The sequence below is a fragment of the Notechis scutatus genome, chromosome 2 (genome assembly GCF_049901735.1).
Source record: "Notechis scutatus isolate UNSWTSFEM ecotype Mainland chromosome 2, rNotScu1.2, whole genome shotgun sequence".
Lineage (NCBI taxonomy): Eukaryota > Metazoa > Chordata > Lepidosauria > Squamata > Elapidae > Notechis > Notechis scutatus.
The window spans coordinates 183,159,487-183,174,108 of record NC_142010.1 but is presented as its reverse complement, the minus strand read 5'-3'; the positions used below and the strand labels follow the sequence as shown (position 1 = coordinate 183,174,108).

The following is a 14,622-nucleotide window of genomic DNA, read 5'->3' as shown; positions in this document are numbered from 1 at the left end:
TTTCTTTTAAAAAATCTGTTAATTTCTTTTCACAATCTTTGACTATTTTTATTTTTTATTTCTTCTGGTCTCTGGTCTACGACTGTAAGAAACTAAATTGAATTGAGCTGACTATTCAATCTTCCTGTAATAATATTTTCTATTTTTTTTTCCATTTGCAAAGGATTGTTATTTTGTACAAAATCAGAAATTGTTCTCCTTCTTTCATCAGGTGGTTTCAAAAATGTTTAGCTAATCTATGCCAAGGTGCTATGCTGCATACCTGAAACAACTCTTTGTTTCAATAAAACATATGTTGCTTATAGATCCTGGAGTTAAAATTCCAAGACCTCTTTTTATTTCTAGCTTTCATCTGGCCACCTGTAAACTGTAAATTATCTAACGCTTCTATGACATGAAACAACTGAAGTCAATGGTATCTAGAACAGTACTCCCTGTAAAATCCAACTGTGCAACAAATCTTGAGCAGTAAATTGCAACTATATGTCAGAAAAGTCTAAAGAAGAAATGTCAGATAATTAGAGAATCATTAATCCAGGGAGAAACTTAAAATGAGACCATGTTCAAAATTGTTTTTAATTTTATCCATTTAATTGTTACTGTCAGGCATCAACAACCGGACCCACATGCAGAGTTCAAATTAGCTACTTTATAGCTCAATCCTATTTCACTGTAATCTTCCCAGAATGGGAGTTCGGACCTGGGCCAGACTAGATAAGGTTCAACCAAATTCAAGGGTAGGTTGGATGTTGACCTCTGGTGTCTATATAATGATTCCAGACTAATTCCAGACTTGTCTCTTCCACGTGGCTCAGCCAATCTCTCTCTGACAGTTGCCATATGACTTTTCAAATTTGCATTCCATTTTTAAAGGCTACAAAGTATATTTTTTGATATTATCAACTTTAAAATGAATAATAAAGCTCAGAAATATAAATTGAAACAGTATGTTTTGTTGTCTTTTCAAAAAGTTAAGAGATTGGGATTAATCACAGCTCCCGAGTTTTAAAATCACACAAAGAAAGAACTTTTCTGCTTACCCTTTTACAATAGGTCCTGTCCTACAGATCTCAAATTTTAAAAGTTTTTTGTAACTTCTGTTTATTTCTGAATGTCTTTGGGGAAGCCTGAAAAACATACCAGAAATCTGCAAGCTTAATATTCTTGTTCTGAAGAAGTTCAGTTATATTTTCTATGTATACTCAAGGCTACAAATATATACATAATAAAAACTAAATAAATCATGGTGGAATCTATTGGTCTTATTTCTGAAATAAATATACACCACACAATGTTGCTAAGCATTTCATTGATTTGGAATTATGAAAATAAGTTTAGTGAAATCTTGGTTTGCACATTTCTCTCTGATGCAACCAGCCATAATTAAGTTTATGTGTTGGATGTTATACTAAACTGACATGAAAAGTGACACTTTTTAAATTCTATCACCAGAAAAAGGGAATACTGTATAAGAGTCCAAAAATCCATTGTGCTCAAAAACACCGCTGTAGATCTTAGTACAAATTGCATTATACAGAAGACAGACAACAGGGAAAGGCTAAAGCATTAATTATCGGGAATTATTGGAGAATCATGAGGAATATAAAATGATATCAAGAGAGCAGTTAATGGCATACAACTATATTAGTCAATGGTTTTCCTATTTGGGATTGAATATGATTTGCTTTTGGTTTTCTAATTTCTAATACCCAGTTTTTCTGTAACCACCATTGCTGTACTATAGGCAAGTTGTTCAACAGAAGTTATCTGTTCAATAGAAGTTATTTTAATCCTTGCAAGTGCCTTATTCACATCCTTCATTAATATGCCAGGGGGTTCTTGAGCATTGCTTTCAATGCTGGCAGTCTTTGTATTATGATTCTGCTTATGTTAGAATTTTCTCTTTTAAATCTTGTCAGGGACTCAATTCATGGATTGTTTCAAAGTTGTCCTGTACTGGTTTTGTTGTTGTTACTTTTTCTAAGCTCTCATTTCTGTAGTTCACTTCAGCTGTTTTGTTTATATTTGCAATTGTTGTTAACTAAGTTTCTTCTACTATTATTTTTGGGTCTCGAATTTTTGTAATTTCTTTGAATCTGTTCCAGTCCTGCATTCCTAAATATTTTATTGCTGGTAATGAATATTCTTTGGTCTGCTAATCATTGTTTAGAATATTTGAGTTCCTTTCCAATGTTCAAATATTCTCTTGAAATATTTCCACTTTATTGTGTCATATTTATAACAGTAGAACATAATGCAATTTTCAAACACAGTAATTTTTGTCTTGCCTGTGATTGTTGTACTTTCAGTAATCCTACAAGGCTAGGCCTTGGTTGTCCAGCCATAGCTCCTGAGCCCCATTGCCCACTTTTTAACAAATGCCCCCATTTGACATGGTTCTTGTTGACCTGGGTGGTGACAAATACAATATAGGATTCTTTTTCTATTTTCTCACCACATTAAATGAGTTGATTGATTTACTTACTTCCACCAAGATTTGTCTGGCACAGGTGACCTTTCTGGTAGAATACATTACCACCAGCATAACTCTCAACTTCATCAGTGACATAAGCCCTTCCCTTATTATTAATATCATTGCTGCTGTAGAAAACAGGATGCTGGGATAAATTTACTTAATGAAGCAGAAACTTTTGTGCATTTGCATTTGTCCAAGATGTGCATTCCTTGATTTTTCTTTTTTTAAGGAAAGGAACTGATAGTTTTACCAGCTCATTTTATTTTTGCTTCCTACTGATGTGAACCTATGCTGACGTCAATAGACACACTGACCAAATTATTCTTGAAAAAGATATGTCTCTGGTGCTTTGGCTTTCTTACAGAAAGGCATATAATTTGGCTTTAAACAGTGGTAATCCTGGGAGTACAAGAAATACTGAAATAACTAAAGAGGAACTGTTATAAGTAACCTGGTTCACTTGAAAGACAAATCTAGGATTTTCAAACCAGAGTAATTCAACTCATATACTGAAACAAGAACATTAACTTGCCACAATGTCTGAGTCCAGCTAAAGGATTCCCCCACCCCATTCCCCTCTGAGTCAAAAATGCCATTCACCCATTCTTAAAAACCATATTGTCCCCACTCTCAATTCCTCTCTAGCATCTGTTTCAAGTCACTGATGTTCTGCTGATTTGCAACCGTGCCACTTGCTTTAGCCAGGGCACTCAAACTGTCTCCTTGGGCTTTGCTGCCATCCCTTTTCCTAATCTCTCTCTGTGTGTGTAAAAGAGTCAACTCAATTGGGCTTCTCTTAGCTTCTTGGTTTGCCTTTTCTTCCACATCTCAAGTAGTCATTTCCATTTTTTTTTTTTAAGTGAAGGGATGAAAACAAACAAACAGGGAAGACATCAGGATAGAAATAGCTCCAGAAAAGAGTGAATGCCATGACTGCACAATTGATTTTTATACCTAGATAAACTAAAATTAAGTAACTTTTAAGCATCCAATGATATTCTGATAAGCAGTTTTGGGTAATGAAGGGAAAAAGTTTGGGAAACAGATATAAAACATTACTCTCCTCCCAAAGCTGTGATGAGATAATTCCAGTTTCAGGTGTTTTTTTTTAAAGTAGGTTTTTATGATTTAAAAATCACTATACTGAATGATTACAGTGAAAGCCAGACTGTTCCAGCAGTTCAAATTCCAAACTAGGAGTGTGGAACTGCGTTCTACCTTAGGCATAAAAGTTAGTTCATTGACCTTGGGCCAGGCACTCCTTCTCCACTCTAGGAAGAATCAGAATCGAGCTGGAAGGTACCTTGGAGGTCATCTAGTCCAGCAGGAGATCCTATACCATTTCAGACAAATAACTGTCCAGTCTCTTCTAAAAAAAACCTCCAGTGATGGGGCACTCACAACATCTGGTGGAAAGCTGTTCCACTGCTTAATTGTCCTCACTTTTAGGAAGTTTCTCCTTATTTCCAGGTTGCTTCTCTCCTTGATTAGTTTCCATCCATTGTTACTTGTCCTGCCCTCTGATGTTTTGGAAAAATAAATTTCTAATAACGGTGGCTAGCAAAATGCATGGACTTGTAGTCATCAGGGGTCAAGTCTGAGTGGCATGCCAAGAAACCACACGAATCAAAAGGTTTCAACATGAAGTTATGCCACGGGGCCAAAAGGGTGGAGTGGGATTGTCCGAGCAGTACTATGTGACAGTGCAAGTGGGGTCAAGGCCATAGAATTCAAACCCATTCCCCTTAAACATCTGGACAAAGACCACATGGGAAAGTGGCTCTTGAGAAATATCACAACTGGTCAACTGAATAGATGGAAGAGACTTTTTAAAAATGTTCTTTGGAGGACAAGAGGTCATGTTCCTCCCATGTATTTCTTGCTAATTTATAGTTTATAGGGAAGTGTTAGAGTTTATACTTCCCTGACCCTCCAGGCATTCAGGTATTTTCATTCCCCAGAATGATGGGAAGAGCGCTGGCAGAACTGAACCAATATTTATTTGTAATTCTTACAAACAGAGAAGAAGTGATAGAGGGAGTTGAAACTGCAGGAACCTTCGGTGAGAGTGACCATGTCATACTAGAATTCAACATAACACAAACACAAGCAACAGAACATAATGACATCAGAGTCTTGGATTTTAAAAGAGCTGATTTCAATAAACTCAGAGAGGATTTGGCAAAGATTCCATGGATGAAAATCCTAAAGGGGAAAACAACTCAAGAATCTTGGGAAACTCTAAAAAGTATGATCATAGAAGCCCAGACCAGCACAATACCACTGAGAAAGAAAAACAAGAAATTCAAGAAGAAACCAGCATGGCTGCACAAAGATCTCTCTGGCAAATTGAAAGAAAAAAAGGACAAGTACAAAAATGGAAAGGACATACAACTAAGGTAGAATATCAGCAGATAGCCAGAATCTGCAAAGACAAAGTCAGGATAGCAAAGGCTCAGAACGAACAAAGACTTGCAACAAAAGTCAAAGATAATAAAAAAAGTTTCTTCCAACATATAAATAACAAGAAAAAAATCAAGGAAACAGTTGGTCCACTAAAGAGAGAAGATGGCAAGGAAGTAACAGGCAACAGAGAGAAAGCAGAACTGCTTAACTCATTCTTTGCATCCGTCTTCACGCAAAAAGAAACTATAGCTCAACCCACCAAAATCATAACTGTAAAAGACAGACCAGAAATAAAAGTTAAAATAAGCAAAAAAAATAGTAAGAGAAGACCTGTCTGATTTTGATGAAAACAAATCACTGGGGCCTGATGGATTACATCCCAGAGTTTTAAGGAGCTGGCAGAGGTCATCTCAGAACCACTGCACCATATCTTTCAGAAATCCTGGAGTACCGGGGAACTACCAGAGGACTGGAAAAGAGCTGATGTGGTTCCTTTCTTCAAAAAAGGGGGAAAAAACAGACCCAGGAAACTATAGACCAATCAGCCTAACATCAATACCCAGGAAGATACTGGAAAAGGTAATAAAACATCTGCCAACATCTAGAAACAAGTAAACTAGCAGTCAGCACAGGTTTGTTAAAAACAGGTCATGCCAAACCAATCTTATTTCATTCTTCAACAGTCACTAAATTAGTAGACCAGCAAAATACTGGACATAATATATTTAGATTTCAGCAGGCATTTGACAAAGTAGACCTACTTCTTAGTAAACTAGAAAAAAAGTGGAATAGATAGCACCACCACTAGATGGACTGGCAACTGGCTGGCAAACCATACTCAACGAGTAGTCCTTAATGGGTCTAAGTCTACATGGAGGGAAGTAAGCAGTGGGGTGCCACAAGGTTTCGTCTTAGGCCCAGTACTCTTCAATATCTTCATTAATGACTTAGATGAGGGAATAGAAGGGGAACTTACCAAATGAGGGAATAGAAGGGGAACTTACCAAATTTGCAAATGATACTAAGCTGGCAGGAATAGCTAACATCCAAGATCCAGATGGATCTTAACAGACTAGAACACTGGACCATATCTAACAAAATGAAATTCAATGTAGAGAAAAGTAAAGTCCTACACTTAGGCAAGAAAAACCAAAAGTACACATATAGACTGGGTGAAACCAGGTTCAATAGCAGTAACTGTGAGAGGGATCTCGGAGTCTTAGTGGACAACCAGCTAAATATGAGCCAGCAGTGTGCAGCAGCCGCCAAAAAAGCTTATGCAATCCTAAATTGTATTAACAGAGGGATACAATCAAGATCAAGGGAAGTAGTAATACCACTCTGTAAAGCCTTAGTAAGACCACACCTAGAGTACTGCATCCAGTTTTGGTCACCACATTATAAAAAAGATGTTGACTCTAGAAAAAGCGCAGAGAAGAGCAACCAGGATGATTAGGGGACTGGAGGCTAAGACATACAATGAACAGTTGCAGGAACTGGGCTTGGCTAGTCTAGTAAAGAGAAGGACCAGGGGAGACATGACAGCAGTCTTCCAATATTTGAGGGGCTGCCACAGGGAGGAAGGGGTCAAGCTATTTTCTAAAGCTCCTGTAGGCCAGACAAGGAATAATGTATGGAACCTGAACAAGGAGAGATTTAACTTGGAAATAAGGAGAAACTTTCTGATGGTGAGAACAATCAACCTATGGATCAGTTTGCCCTTGGAAGTTGTGGGAGCGCCATCACTTGAGACTTTCAAGAAGAGATTGAACTGCCATTGGTCAGAAATGGTGTAGGGCCTCCCGCTTGGGGGGTGTGTGTGGACTAGATGACCTACAAGGTCCCTTCCAACTCTGATTATCTGTTAAATCTCTTATGCCTATCCTGTGAGGTTATTCACTTTCTTATATGTCTCTTAAGGTGAGCGTTTACTTTGAGTTCAGCCAATTTGTGAGAAATCCAATACACAAATAAATGCATGGTAACAATCTAAAGTTGTTATCTGCGGGACATCTGGTTGAGGAAGCCGAGCTTATACCGTTTGGTTTTTATCGGTGCCCGGAGTTTAAAGTTCAACTCCGGCACGACTCGAACCTTTGCTTACCGAGGGAAGGAAAGTGGCCCGGGCCAACTCTCATCCCTCCCGAACGAGTTTTTCTGGTTCCCTAACCACCTCGCTTGGTTCAGTTGGGGTGGCCCAAGGAACCGGGTCACAAGAGGAGAAAAGAATAAGTTGACTCGCTCGGAGGAGAGGGAGCGTGGAAAGAAGGAGAGACGCGCCGCGGTGGTGAAGGGGGACGCAACTGAGTGACACCCCCCACACACACTTTGGAAAAGGCTCTAAGATTTGCGCGCACAGCGAGAGAAGCAAGGCGGAGCGCGATACCTCAGCAACTCCGGGCAGGTGAGAAAAGGCGGGAAAAAAAGAAAGAAAGAAAGAAGAGAAGAAGCCGCCGGCTCGCCGAAATTGCTTCTAGGCGGGCCAGGAGCCAAGCGGAGAGAGCGCAAGGCAACCACCCCACCCACCGGACTGCACACAGACACACCGCCCTGCGGAGGCTGCAGACGCGGGCGGCGCCTCGCAACTTTTCCCTTCGCTCTTTCTCTCCCCCCCTTCCTCCCCCCCCTCCCCAACGTCGGACGAGCAGGGTTGCCGCGCCAGAGGCTGCCGCAGCCTCCCCTTCGCCTCTTGCCTCTCGGCCGAGCAGCGAGCGCGCCCTTCTCGCTTTCGCCCCCTGCCAGAAGTGATGCCGGGGCAAAAGGATGGTGTTCCTGACGCGGCCGCCGCCGCAGCCGCCGCCGCCGCCTCCTTCTCCTCCTTCCCGCTGCAGCTACCCCGCAGCCAAGTGAGGGCGAAGAGTCCACCGACTTGGAAAAGAGGCACGCCACAAGCAGGCGGCTGGCTGGAAAAGGCGGCGAGGGCGGGAAGACACCCCCCCCGCCGCTCCTCCGGCTCGGTCTGCGAGCTGCTCGGTGGGACGAGAAAGTCTGCGGGGGTAAAAAGCGGCAGCAGCCTCCCGGGGTGAGGGAAGAGACTTCGCCTGGCCCAGGTAACTGTCTCTTGGGGATTTAAGGGGGGAGTTTCTGGAAAGGCAACGGGCGTCCTTCCTTCCTTCCTTTCTCTCCCTCTCTCTCTTTGGCTCGGGCAGGGCTGCTTTTTGGTGTCTCCGCCACCATTCTTGGCCGGTTGAGTCGGGAAGAAAAGCAGCCCAGGTTTGCTTTTCTCCCCCCCTCCCCCTCAAGGAAAAGAAGCCGTCGCGAAAAACTCAAAACTTTCCTCTCACCTTCCCTTTCTTGCCTCTGTCGACTTTTGGAGTTTTCTTCCGCTTCTTTTTTGTAGACTTAAAACTTACACTGCTCTTGTGTCGCCGTCGTCGTCCCGTCCCCCCCTTTCTGCCCCGTTGCTTGTGCATTTGAGAAAAAAAATTGGGAGTGTTTAGGAACGATACTTTCTTGTCTGGAAGTCTCTTCCCCCAACCCCGCTTTCCATGGGTCCCGTTCCCCCTCCCTTGCTGACACGTCTCTGGCTTTTTCAATTAGTAGAACTGAATTCCACCTCACCCCCCGCTTTCTTCTAGGGATGTTAATGGAAACAAGAAGCCGTCTAAATCTATTCTGTGTGGGCTGTCTTCCTCTTCAAGTGTACTTTAGCTTTTGTTTTAGGAAAACTGTCTCTATAATAAACAGGGATTCCTCTGCATCTGTGGTTGGAAGATTATAGCTCTACTCAAGGGGGGTGGGTGGGAGGAAACTTGCCGTTTTAAGTTCTTATCTTCCAAATGGCTTAAATGTGTATTTATGCCTCTCATTTGAAGCCATGTGGTATTTTAATGTTTAAAAGAAAGAAGACACCCTAGAGTTATTGCTTCCATCCTGGGTTGAAGTGCTGGGATACTTGAAAGGCTCTTATTGGAGCATTAACTCCTCCTTTAACTTTCTTCTTCCCAAGGCAGAATATTTACTTAGAGAGTGCCTGTAATGTCATTTAATGGGGATTATGTATTCCATCCTACTGATTTTATTCATATTCACACTGGCAACGTTGCAAAATGGTTGATGGGCTGTTATGCAATCTATGCTGGTGATTGGATTCTCTTCTGTGTGTCGCGTATTCAGTATATAGCATAGCAGTAATCACATGGATTACAAAAACTTTTTTGGCCTTAAATCGGTTTTACATCACCATCCACATCTTGTTTATGAGCATCAGAATGGCTAAATCATCTTAGTTGATTAAATATTTGCATATCACTTTTTGTAGAGTAACAGATGGTCTACATTTGCTGAAATATAGGGCTAGGTATACTGTATAGATGCCAGGTATCTTGTGAATTTCTTCAATGGACAATACTGACATAATTTCCAGAATAATAAGGGACACATGAGTTATGTGATACAGAATTGTCACAAATTCTAGACTGACTTAAGGCCTTTCAGAGGTCCTTTATTCATCTACTTCATCATCTGTCCACAGGTTCCCTCAGCAAAGAGAGAAGAAAGTCTATTGATATAACTTTGTGAAACATTATCAATTGAGGGATCGAGGCAATGTACTATAGAACTTTTGAGTATTCTATCTAATGAAATGTACGAAAGATTTGAGTAAGCTAAGCAAGCCTAACCAAACATAAAGTATGTCACATAAAAAACAATCAAAAAGAAAATAAATGAATGTTAGAATCAACTGGACCATAGAGTATTTTCATTGCTAGTCTTCTTTGACTCAAAAAGTGAAATGGAAATTCTTTTCATAAGACTATTGATTACATGTATTATCTTGCCTTGCTGGGTTCTACTCCATGTTGCACAAGTCTTGTCCTTTTTTGGAATTTGCCCAAGTCCATTTCTGATTCTGAAGAATGTTCATTTACCGTGGATCGGAAAACCCAAACATATTGGCACCCACTTCTTAGTGGAAGATACCATTAGTTTTATAAGGATTCATAATTGCCATTGAACTTTAAAATCGGTAAAAATGGTAATGTAACATGTTATCACTACAAGAAGCATCCAAATATTAGAATTATTATGCCATTATTACACAGGTTATATAAAACTATGACTCTCACATTCATTACCTAAGCAGTAGATGTTCTGAATGGGTTTCAATTATATGATGATGGAGGGCAAACAAAGCAAAACCATTAGTCTGAAAAGATAGAGATGCTGTTTAGCCAAAAGCTAAACTAGCCAATTAGAAAACTATAAGTTATACATAATTTGCATGTCAATAAAGAATCAGTGTTCTAATTGGGAATTAAATGGTTGGAACAAATTAAATCAGTTTGGAACTAATTAAACTGCCTTGCCCCCAGAAACAATATTGGCATTGGCCTTCAAACCCTTAAACTGTTTGGAGCCAATCAATTAAGAATACTCTTATAAGCCTTTATTTTAACAGTGGTAACTAAAACTATCTGCCTTAAATAGGAAAAAATAGGTTGGTATGCATGAGGAACAAGATCTTGGTTGGTGGACATGTATTTATGGAATTACATCTTTGAAATAAATATATATATGATTTATAGAGATGGACAAGAACTATCATTCCAGGACTCAAATGTTTTGTTGGATCCTAAATCAGTCAAGTTCTCTTCCAAATCATGTTAGTTTGGGTGGTTTTCCAGAAGTTAATCTTTTGAGCCAGAATCTATTTCTCATATTGGACCCAAGAAATCAGAACATGGGAACCAGTTTGGGAACCATGTTTCACCATAGACTTCCAGTTGGGAAGAGTAAAAACTGCCCAACCATTCCTGGAACAGCTGGATCAGTGTGATCCAGAGAACCAAATGGAACATTCAAGAGTATTCCAGAATATTTGATTCCTGTTAGTAGGTTTTGTAAAAGCTTCCCACCTTGAGAACACGTTAAATGTTTTAATACTATAATTATACACTATTATGCATGATTAATTGTACCAGATTTGAAGGCAATATATGTCATTAGTTAATTTTTATTTTCATGATTGTTTTTATCATTTTCCCCCAGAAGTTAGAACTGTAGAACTAAATACCACTAATAAACATATTTAGCAATTATAACAAGAAAATTAGACCATCATCAGTTAGGAGAAACACAAATCAGCTCAACAAGACGGAGATCTGGCAGAACAGAAAGACTTATTGATCAAAGGAATACTATTCAGAACAGGGTAGGATAGACTTCTCTAAGAACAACATTCCAGAGACCAATGAAATACACAATTATACATTGAACAAATCTGGCTTGCCAGTAGTACATGTGAAAAGGATGTTCCAGTAGGTCATAAGCTAAAAATGTCTAAACAATATGATGGCAACTGTTAAGTAACCCAGAGCCACAGATATAGAACTTTAAATTTCTCCCTGTTAATTTTCATCTTATTAAATTCAGCCCACAGGTCATGTATATATGCATTAAAAAAAATCTCTTTCCATTCTAAAATGTTGCCCACTTCTTATAGTTTTATGTATCTGCAGATCTGATAATTCCCTCATCCAAATCGTTCATAACAATGTTGCGGAGCTTGAAACCCAGGACAAAAATCCAAAATCCATACTGCTCATCAAGCTAATAGAAACTGGTTCTGAGTGCTCTCTGGGATGGTCATTCAGTTAATTGTGAATCCGTCTATCAGATGTATTATCTAAGCTCATATAGCTTTAACATTTTCTTAATGAGGTAATAAAAAGTTTTACCTAGTGCTTTTCTGAGATCACAGCACACTGTGTCCACAACATTCCTCTAATCTAATAAGTTAGTGACTCTATCTAAAGGGAGATAAAGTTAGTTTATGAACTCTTGGGACAAACCCATGCTGGCTTGTGATTTTTGCACTCCTACTGCTGTGCTCACAAACATGCTTCTCAAACACATTGCCCACCAGAGGTGGTATTCAGCAGGTTCTGACCAGTTCTGGAGAACCAGTAGTGGAAATTTTGAGTAGTTTGGAGAACCGGCAAATACCACCTCCGATTGACCCCGCCCTATCCCGAGTCCCAGCTGATAGGCTGGGTCTTCTTTTGTTGCCCTGCACAGAAGAACAGAGCTGGAAAGCAGGTTAGTGGGATGGGGAGGAAATAGGATTTTGCAGTAACTTCCCATGCCACACCAACCAAGCCATGCCCACCAAGCCACGCCCACAGAACTGGTAGTAAGAAATTTTGAATCCCACCACTGTTGCCCACAATAGGTATGAAGCTATTACAGACAGATCTGTAAATTCATATGTCTTCCTTTTCTCTATTTAGCTTTCCTGTGATCTTCTAAGACTTTACTATTTTTGATCAAAGAATATACTTGGAAGTTCTGGGATTACCTTCACTGGTTCCTTCAGTACCCTAGAGCAAGATTCATCGGACCTCACAGAATTCATTAAAATTGGATTTTTTTTTCTCCTCACCTGTCCAGAGTTACTGGGCAATGATAGCTAGTGCTTCATTTCCATAAAAGCTTAATAAAATTTGTTAGTCGGAAAAGAATGCTACCTTGACTCTTCTCTTACAACATTGTATTTTTAGAAACAGTCATTCACTAACACCAATACAGATAGTGCTCGACTTACAACAGTTCATTTAGTGACTAATAATAATAATAATAATAATAATAATAATAATAATAATAATAATAATAATAATAATACTTTCTTTGCGGTCACAGACCAAAACACAAATACAACAAAAGAAGAACATGGGAAAATTAGTCATTTAGTGACTGTTCGAAGTTACAACAGCATTGGAAAAAAAGTGGTTTATGACTGTTTTTCACACTCACAATCATTGCATCATCCTGGTGGTCATGTGATCAAAATTCAGGTGCTTGGCAACTGGTTCATACTTATGACAATTGCAATGTTCCAGGGTCATGTGATCAGTTTTGTGACCTTCTGACAAGCAAGGGAAATGGGGAAACCAGATTCAGTTTACAACTGTGTTACTATCTTAACAACTGCATTGATTCACTTAACAATCATAACAAGAAAGGCCATGAAATGGGACAAAACTCACTTAACAACTGTCTTATTTACCAACAGAAATTTTGGGCTCAATTGTAGTCGTAAGTCGAGGAATACATGTACTACATTGTGTTTTTTCTTTTCAATTACCTTTTCCGCCAAGTTTGGGAAACATTTAATTTCTGTTCATCTGTGAAAATTGCCAGTTCTTCAATTTGCTTGTATTGTCATAGGGCAAAATTCTCATATTACTATAAAGCAGGAAACATATACACAGCAGTTTTTAGCATTTCAAACTTTAGGTTGTGATATTTGTGTCATAGTGGTTGTTTATACAGTTAATTTTGGCTTACCAGACTTCTGCTCTGTCATTTGTGAAAGCAGTGTGTTTATATGTAGACAAAAACCTTACATTTACTCAGAAGAAGGTCCTGCTATGTCTAGAGAATTTAGTCACAGGAATATCTGCATAGAAATGCAGCCTTAAACCCTACATTTTCCTTGCAAAATCTGAACTGTGTTGCAATTGATACTTCAGTTTCATAATAGTAATTTGTTCTGTTTCAATATAAAAATGATAAACAGTTTCTGGACAAATTAAAATTCTGTACTAATAATATTAATTCTTACTACTATTTAACGGCATGTTTCACGTAAGTATTGTGAATAAATGGGCTATTTTTTGTTCCAAATGTTTTATAGTATGAAAAGAGTCTGAATTTAACTTTAAAAATGTATGTAAATCCTGCTGTTAAGTTTTATTGTTAAATGCAATAAAATATAATCCTGTGTATCAGGCTATCAAAATGCTTTAAATAATCTAATCTAATCTTTCCGACTTTGAGGATTCATAATCTCTGTTCAAATTCTTAGCTGGATCAAAGCCTAGGCTTAAGTTCCCTTCAATTTAATAAAAAAACTATTATGCTATAGTATATAGCCAATAAACTCTAATCACTGCTAGAGTGCAGTGATCTTTTATAGATACAATTACAACGTTTTCACATAGGAGACAAAAATCAAATGTTGTAGACTTAAATATGTAAAGGAGTAATATTTATTTTGATGATTGTATGCATTACAATATCTTAGAGTAAGAGCCTAATAATAATAATGGATTTAGTCATTCAAAGAAGTGGTGGGTTTATCTTCATTCCATGTGTTCAAGTGAAGATATAGCCATATGTCTGGGATGCTTTAACCTGGATTCCAATATGGAGTGTAGGATTGAGTCTAATGGTCTAAGCAGCTCCTTTCAGGTCTATAATTCTATGTGGAAATAATTTTCTATCAGGACTAGTTGGCCAAATAACATTGGAGGATAGGTATTCATCTTGTATATCCACTGGCTGAAACATCTTGCTATAGGTACTTACAATCTTTAGTAGGTTTGTTTTTACTTTGTGTCATCCTCTAAGCCACTTACTTAGTGCTGAGATGCTAAAAATGGTTAGGGAGCAAAGTTCCATCCAAATGTCCTGGAATAAAACTTCATAAACCTCAGCCAATGGGGCCTCTTATCACAGTTTATAGAAATTGTCGTGCAGAATATCTAAAAGGCTTCTTATAGTCTAGTCTTGGTTAAGAGTCTTCCCTAAATAAAGGTTTAAATTATGACTCAGTGAACCATTTTCTGCATCTTGGAGAAACTTTTATCAACACACAAATTGACTGTAGTTTTGAAAAAAACAGTATTGGGGGAGTGGACTCTCCTCTTTCTGTTTACATTGCTAAGGATTTAGATTTGTTTAAAAAATGGAAGGACTGCCAGTTCATTCATACAGTTTCAGCACTATGTAAAAAC

General features: G+C 38.7%; 1 protein-coding gene across 2 annotated transcripts in view; it reads left to right on the top strand.

Moving 5' to 3' along the window:
- The first annotated feature begins 6,980 nt into the window (after nt 1-6,980).
- The window catches only part of LPAR1 (lysophosphatidic acid receptor 1), a 61,134-nt gene continuing 53,492 nt past the window's right edge, over nt 6,981-14,622 (top strand). For both annotated transcript variants that reach the window (XM_026672296.2, XM_087957595.1), the window contains exon 1: nt 6,981-7,932. The gene's annotated coding sequence lies outside the window, so the exon portion shown is untranslated. The remainder of the gene's footprint in view (nt 7,933-14,622) is intronic.